An 8,067-nucleotide genomic window follows, 5' to 3' on the forward strand; every position below is an offset into this window, starting at 1 on the left:
ATTAGACAAGATTCATTCTTAGCTAGAGGGTCTCCCTGGCTCAGTTCACAAAGTCCACTTCCTCGCGCAATTCTTACAGTTAAGGAGATTCAGTTCTGTATGGTTGTAGGATGGGGGTCTCATTTCCTTGGCTGTCAGGCAGGCAGCATCTGCCCTCAGTTCTTTGAAGACGCATGCATTACTACCATATGACAACCTTCATTTCCAGATTCTTTTTACATTTTAAATTTCTCTGTGCAGAGAAACTGCTTGTAAAGGGTTTATGTGATTAGGTCATACCCACCTGAATGATCTCCCTGTTTTAAGGTCAACTGTGCCACAGGACATAACCTCTTCACAGGGATAAAACCCATCATCTTCTCAATCCCCAGGATTAGGCAGGGCATGCACACCAGGTGGGAGGGAAAGGCTGAGAGGTTTTTTAACTCTGTCTCAAAGAGCGACAGCCGTGGTCTGCATAGATTTTGAGTAGAGGAAGCTATTACCGTCCCTGGCATTCTGCCATACCTTCTCTGTGAAATCCTGGTGGGTTTACTGGAGGAAATGTCTGCAGGATGGTGACGTCCCCTATGCCAGTGGTCCCTGGTGGGGTCACAGTCTCACAACAAAACACACTTAACCTTTAGCAATTTGTTATCTCTTTCTAGCTGAGTCTTCTTACCAGCTTATGTGGAACTCAGCAGTATCTGTCTCAGACAAACAGCCAGCCCTGCTTTCTAAAGGCACCTGTTTCTCCAGATTTGGGGATAGTTGGTTGCTCTGACACCTCTATTCTCTAAAAGGATCAAGAAAAGTTATTCATTTATAGTTTGTTTTGCTTTTCCTCTTTTTTGTGAGGGTGAGCACGATTCTCTTTCTCTACATCTTTGAACTATATTGGGCATTGCAGGTTGATTTGAAAATTTTTACATACAAAGTTTTAAATTATTTTGTAGTAAAATGTTTTGATCTATTTTAAAAATATGGTGTTTTTTTTTAATTCACACTTTTTCTTTTTTAAAATATTGCCAGAGGGTGTAAACGCTTGCCAGAGCGAGATGTAAGACAGAGGCTCCTCCCCGCCATGGGATGTGATTATGCCACAATCTCTTCTCCTCCATCTCTTTTCAGGATTTTGGGCACATAAGCACACACACCTGGCATGTTTCTCAAGTCACTGGGTCTGGGACTGAAACTGAACAGTCAACCTTGTGTGATCCAGTCACTTTAATCACCACATCAGTTTCTAGACTTCCTTGAGTAGTTTTAGACTTCTTGAAAGCAGGTCTGTTGTGTTCTGCTTTTTTATTTTTTTTCCCCACTGTACCTAATACAAATAATTGTCATAGCCTTAAATAAATACTACAAAGGATAAAGGTAGAATAAATAGACTGTATCAGGAAGCTTCCTGGGAGTCATTCCATTCAGCAAAACTTCCATCCAGTGCATTTATGTACTGAATTCTCCAGTGTCACAAAAGTGGTGAGCCCTTTGAACCATTCTGAAGCCTTCAAGGTAGTTCAGGAGCTCAAATCCCCTATTCACCTGGGAAGCACCTGTTAGACTGTGAGTCAGGATCTCTGTTTCTGCCACCAATAAGGTATCTAGTGCGAGATGGTGATGCCGAAACTTACTTCATGTTATTAAAAAAATATTTTTAGTATCTTTAAGATAAAAAAACCCCTGAGTTTCAGATATAAAAACATCTCAGCCAGTCACAAACCCTTCCTAGACTTGCTATGCATGAAAACAAATAAGAGTAGAATATTTGGAAAAAAAAAAAAGAGTTCCTCTTTGAAACATCACCTTGTTCTTATTATAGATTTTTTTCTATTTAAAATATACCAAAAAATGAGGTGGGAAATTTTAACAAAACATTCCAGTACACATTGCTTGATGTCCAAATTGAAGCACCAAGGGATGTTCTCAAGATCAAATACAGTTGATAAGTCTCACATGTTCAGCTCCGTTATTTTCTATTTTATTTATCTGTCTATCCCATCTTTAATCCAAAAGAGCCTCAAGGCTTTGGTCAAATGCTCTAGGGGTAAGAGGCTCTTAGTGGCAGGAGTGAGTCACATTATTTCTAGGCGGTCTTTGGTTCGGCATGACTTGAGCTTGCAGGATGTTAGAGACAGATGAGGATGTCAAGCTAGAGTGAGTTAGACATTAATCCACGTTCCCTCTGCAGTGACACTGAACTTTGGGTGATGGGCAATGGGGAAGAACGGTGACGTAAGTGTGTATGCTACCCAGCTTTTTCCTTCTTTTTGAACATCGCTTACTAACTCCTCCTAAAATGAGAGAAAGTCTACTAAAAATCCTTTGCAGATTGAAACATGCTCTGTTCCACAGGCAGTCGCTGTTCTTTCATTCAATGACATTTCCTTAGGCTTTAGATATATTTTAATTCTACTAAATATTCAGGTAGACTCATGTTTCACCTCCCTAGACTGAGATACTTTTGTCCATAAATCTAATGTGTTTCAGCCTATAAGTCACATAAGAACCTCAAAGGCAAACGGACTTATTTTGTTTTATTGCTTATTATATAACCTATTGCTCTGCTCTATCTTTAATTGTACTTATATGAATTCTAATGTGAAATTAAATGCCATGGCTGTAGTTGAATTATACACTACACATCATTTTACAGCAATGCTATTGACTTCATTTAATTTTTTGCTTTGGTTCAATCAAAGTCTATTTATTTTTCTAAGATTGTTCCTATATTTAAATACCTAAATGCATTTATTTTATAATTAAATACCAAAGACTGACTATTGCCTGAAGCAGGGAACAATTTGCAAATTTACAACACATATTTCTACATAAAAGGCCAGCTATAAATATTTAACATATCAATCATAATAATAAGGCAAGAATTGAGCATGTCTCTCTGTTGTAAGACTTGAAACAAAAATAAGAAAAGCATTTAAAACAAATACTGGCAAAGCAAAGCTGTTTATTTAAATCAGCAATGCATTTTGGATCTGGGCCTATGCACAGAATGTTTGCCTTGTCTAACTACTCCCCTTCTCTACAGGCATTAGCTCCTTCTCTGATTTATGACACAGAAATGCAGTCCTAAATGTAGGCTGGGTAAGCCATTTGAGTCAGTAATTGTGGTCAAGTGGAATCATGGATGAGCCGGTTCTGGGCTATTTCACTGCAGATGGTGCTGGGAGGCCCAGTTGTTGCACCTAAATTTACAGATCGGGTATGGTTTTTACAAAATGAGGGAGGAGTTGTTATCTGATGGCCTTCGAAAAGGTATGTTTATGTTCCAGAATCGATGATTATGATCTTCTTTGAAAAAGGAATCTTACAAATTTCATTATAAGTGGGAGATACTATCAACTCAGATGATCAGAACAGATCTGAAATCCAATGACAAGTATCCTCAAAGGAGAAGAGAAAACCTAGGCATACAGTGAAGGCCGTGTGAAGACACAGGACGGCAAGGCTGGAGCTGTCCAGAAACAAGCCAAGGAAACCTGGAGCCACCAGGAGCTGAAAGACACAAGGAAGGATTCTTCCGAGAGCCTGTGGGGAGAGAGGTGGGCAGACACCTTGATCTCAGCGCCCTGGCTTCCAGACCCAGAGTGTACATTTTTGTGGCTGTAGGTCAATGTCGTAGTGTGTAATGGCACCCCTATATATAACACAAGTCAAGGTGAAGACACACCCAGCAAATCTGAACTTTACAATCATACTATCTCTTCCTGCAATCCATTTGTAATTATGAGTAAATTATATTTAAATTAAACTTGGTAAGTACTGACATGGTATTAATTCAGAACTGTGAAATTTTTCTGCATTTATACAGTACATTTTTTAATTATCAGAGAGCATGTGCATGTGCCAGTGAGCGACAAGAGGAGAAAGAGTGACAGACAGAGAAAGAGGGAGAGGGAGAAAGCACCCCCCAAATGGGGTGTAGTCACGCTGCATTCTACACTTTTTCTCCTTCCTGTCGGGATTTGGGGCATGCACACATGCACACCCAGTGTGTTTCTCAAGTCACTGGACAAGGATTTGACCCACCAGAGGCTATAGGGTGTCCAGCTCCCTTAACCACCACAACACAGGACCAGTCCAATACAGTTGTTTTTAGGTCCTTAAAGTTGTAGAATATCATCATGCATATCCTATCATATGATTATTAAAAATTGGGGGCTGGAAGATAGTGTGGCATTAAAATGTAATGACCTGCAAGGCAATCAGACATGGGCATGTTCCTGGTTTAGCTCAGGTGGCTTTCCTGAGTATGCAGGAACATGGTTGCCCATGACCCATGGCTGACGGAAGCCTGGGGCTGGATCACAGGATCAAGCATGTTTTTATAAGTTGCTAGGTCCACGATTCAAATTGCACAGTTGGCCATGTGAGATGCAGCTGCCTTAATCTCTATACCACCTGCTGGCCCCACATTAGTTTTAATATTTAAGTTTCTGTGTATATCTCATTTTTGAAAATATTAAAATATAGAGTAATAAAAAAAGAAAATAAAGAACATTCTGTTACCAGCACCACAAAAACAGCATTACTTGAATTTATTTATTTATTATCAAATTCTGTTATATGAGCATATCTGCTTCTTTTTCTCCTGAAGGTGAAGGTCCATCATCTGTTTCCTAGCAACATCTGAGTCCCACTCTTCTTTGGACTGTATTTCCCATTTCTTTGCCTGGAGTCCTGTACGTTAACTTAGGGTATAAAATTCAGAATTTTTTACAAAGCAAATCATGAATACATGATCTTACGTGTTCTTGGTTTGCTTATCACATGTAGAAGTACCTGACAATCCTATCCCTTCCCTACTCCTATTTTATTCATTTTGGAAGATCACTTTCACTTAATATGTATACAAGTTGATGTAGTTATGTTTATTGTAATTGTCCTCATTTACACTAGTGTTTCTCAAGGGAGCGTTACACCCACTTATAATAAAACACTAGTGTTCAAAAGCATTCAATGGATCTGGTAGTTTCAACTTTCTATTATTTAGACAGATAATAAAACCTTAGCACATTTCCAAGTGATCTCTAGGGGAATATTGAGAATTTCTGATATCAATTAATTGTATTTAGATATACCAAGTTGGTTTACTGTTATCTTTGATTACTCTTCCTTTGACGGTCTAACCCTAGCTCTAGAATTACTTTTCTCCTTTGCAAATAAGAACGGTAATTCTTCAAGTGAGAATGTGTAGAGGTAAATTTTCTGGTCTTTGCTTTTTGTAAATACCTTAATTTCATTCTTTAGTGAGTATTAGAGTTGCTCTTGAGGGTTTATTTTCCTTTAGTCTTGCAAATGCATTGCTCCACTGTCTGCAAATCCAACACAGCCAGTGAGAAATGTGATGCCAACTAATTGTCCCTTTGTAATTAATCTGTCTCTTCAGATTTTGCATTTTTAGATATTTCTGTTTTTGTCTTGCAGCTTAGAGTTTTAGTGTTATGCAATATGTGTGGATTTATTTTTATTTCTATTTTACAAAGCACTTAGTATGAGTTCTCAATCTAAAAAGTTCTATTTTATTTCCTTCGTAACCCTCATGGTACTATTTCTTCTGTGTTCTGAAACATCTATTAGAGACATATAGGACCTTCGGAGTTAGTCCTTTATGGATGAAAATTGGTCCTACAGATTGTCTCCAAATATTTTGTGTTGTGTTCTAGAAAACTGTTAGTTCAATATACTCTTTGGTAATATGTTCCATTATAGTGTTCAGGCTGTTAGACAACTCTTTAATTTTATTTTGCGAGAGTAGCATTATTTTTCATTAAAATTTATTTTTATTTTCTTGATTTCCTCTTTTTTTAAAAATATTTGCATTTCTTTAAATTATATCATTATTATTTGCTTACCATCTTAATCCCACTGTTAATTTAAAAAGACATTTTTAACTCCTTTTATCTTGCTTTGTTACTTATTTAAAATAAGAAGAACATTTTCTCCTCTATCGTTTGTCTCTAACAAGGGTGACCATTCTTAAAACTTCATGGATTTTTTCCCAAATACCTTAGAAATTCACAGCATCTTGTCATTGCTCCAGTTTTGAAATTGCCAGGCACAGCTGTTAAAAAGTCCTTTCTTGGCCCAAATAAGTATTGCATCATGCATTTCATACATCCAAATGTACTTTCTAGTTTTCTTATTTTCTTTTTTTTTTTGATCCATTGATTCTGAGTGTGTTGTTAACTTCCACATACTTACAAAGTTCTCAGATTTTCTCCCATTAATCAGTACTTATTATACTCCCTTGTAATTAGAGAATGTACATTGCATGATTTCAATGCTTTTAACTTTACTGAAGCCAAAAATCTTATGTCTGAAAGAAAATAATTCTGTAATGATTTTTGAGATTATATTTAGGAGGTGATTAAACCAGAGTCCACTTAAGGACCATTAATCTTTTAGAAATCTGAGCTCACACCCACATTGTTCAAGGGGATAATGATAGAGTAGCTTCATCCTACAAAGTCGAGTGGACATCTCAATTTGTATTTGCTTCTGCTGTTCACCGTTTTCAGCACCAACTCAGGTCCAGCTTGTTTATAGGAATTATCATCCATGAGTAGTAAAATAAGAAAAGTTCAAATAATTAATTAAGTTTTATTTAACTTTATTAATTTAAATAGTCTCAGAATAGCAGGAAATATTTATAGTACTAGCTTTATATTTTAGAATATTTTGTTCATTCATTTCTTCCATGATAGAGAGGCAAAAGGAAAGAGACAGAGAGACACAGAAAGCTGGGCACCCTAAGCAGAAGCTTCACTTTGTGCACCACTCCCACTTCAGGCGGACTGGGTCACAGGCACATGTATATCCTTACATGCTCAGAGAGGCCCCAGGAGTTGGACTCAGGATTTCTCCAAGTGGGTCCAGTTGCATGATCATGGCACTACCACGTGGCACTACATTTTAGAACTTTATTTTTGGTTTTGCTCCTGGGTATATGCACTCACCAGAGAGACACAAACACAGGGAGAGAGAGGGGAGGTGAGAAATCATGCCCCTGGAGGGATGAACACACAATTCTTGCTCCTCCATTCTCCTCTGGGATTTCAGGCACACATGCACAAGCCCTAGCAAGTTCCTCAAGCTGCAAGGTCAGGTCAGGGTCTCCAACCATGCAACCAGTCCTGTGGAATACAGCTGTGTTAACCTCCATGTCACTAGCTGGCCCCATTTTAATAAGCTTAGTTATAGTATCAATAAATCAAAGAAATCATCTACTTTGTATTTTTTTCCCATCTGTCCCAATTTGTTATTAGTGGAGTCAAAAGTCAGTTTTCTCAAATGATATCAAAGTTTGAAGTGCAAAGAAGACTGTGTTGAAAACACTGGAGATGTTTTCCAATGCTTCATTCCAGTGAGAATAAAACCATTCCTAAGGTTTTTAGAAATGCATACATGTAAGATGTGTGACTAGTAAGAGAAGCAGCATGACTTATTATTCAAAGGCAGATATAAATTAAGATCTGAGCTCTAAAATTTCTAAAAAAAATCAGTTACTTAACATTTGTATTTCTTTTACTCACGGAAAGAGGAAATATCTGTGATTACCGCTATAACTAAACTTACTAAGGAAAGCGTGTATTTATTAGGGAATCAATTACTTTACATGTTCTCTACTGATGCATTTTTAACAATTGGTGACTGACTATCCTTTTGGAAGAAAAGATGAAGTTCACTTATCTCTAAACATCTAATTTAACAGAAAAGATACCTATTAGTAAATATGAATGAGATGACATTAATTTTTATAAATCAGTCATGATTCTGATAATATACTTTCTGATAATATACTAAAAGGGCTCTTACACTAAATGTGAATGATCGAATGTTAGAAACTTTATGTAATTGCTAATCTATGTTTTGTATTATTGCATATTTTTAACTGCTGACTGTTTATGTGTTCAATAATTTTTTAAGAATTATTTTTATTTAACTTTATTTATTTACTTATTTTTAATTTGTCCAGAGAAGAGCAGAGGGAGAGAGAAAGGGAAAGTGAGAAAACAATCCAGCAGGTCCAGGACTCAAACCGTGGCTGGCAATGTGGGAGGCCAGGAC

This window comes from Tupaia chinensis, unplaced genomic scaffold, assembly GCF_000334495.1.
Source record: "Tupaia chinensis unplaced genomic scaffold, TupChi_1.0 Scaffold000057_1, whole genome shotgun sequence".
NCBI lineage: Eukaryota > Metazoa > Chordata > Mammalia > Scandentia > Tupaiidae > Tupaia > Tupaia belangeri.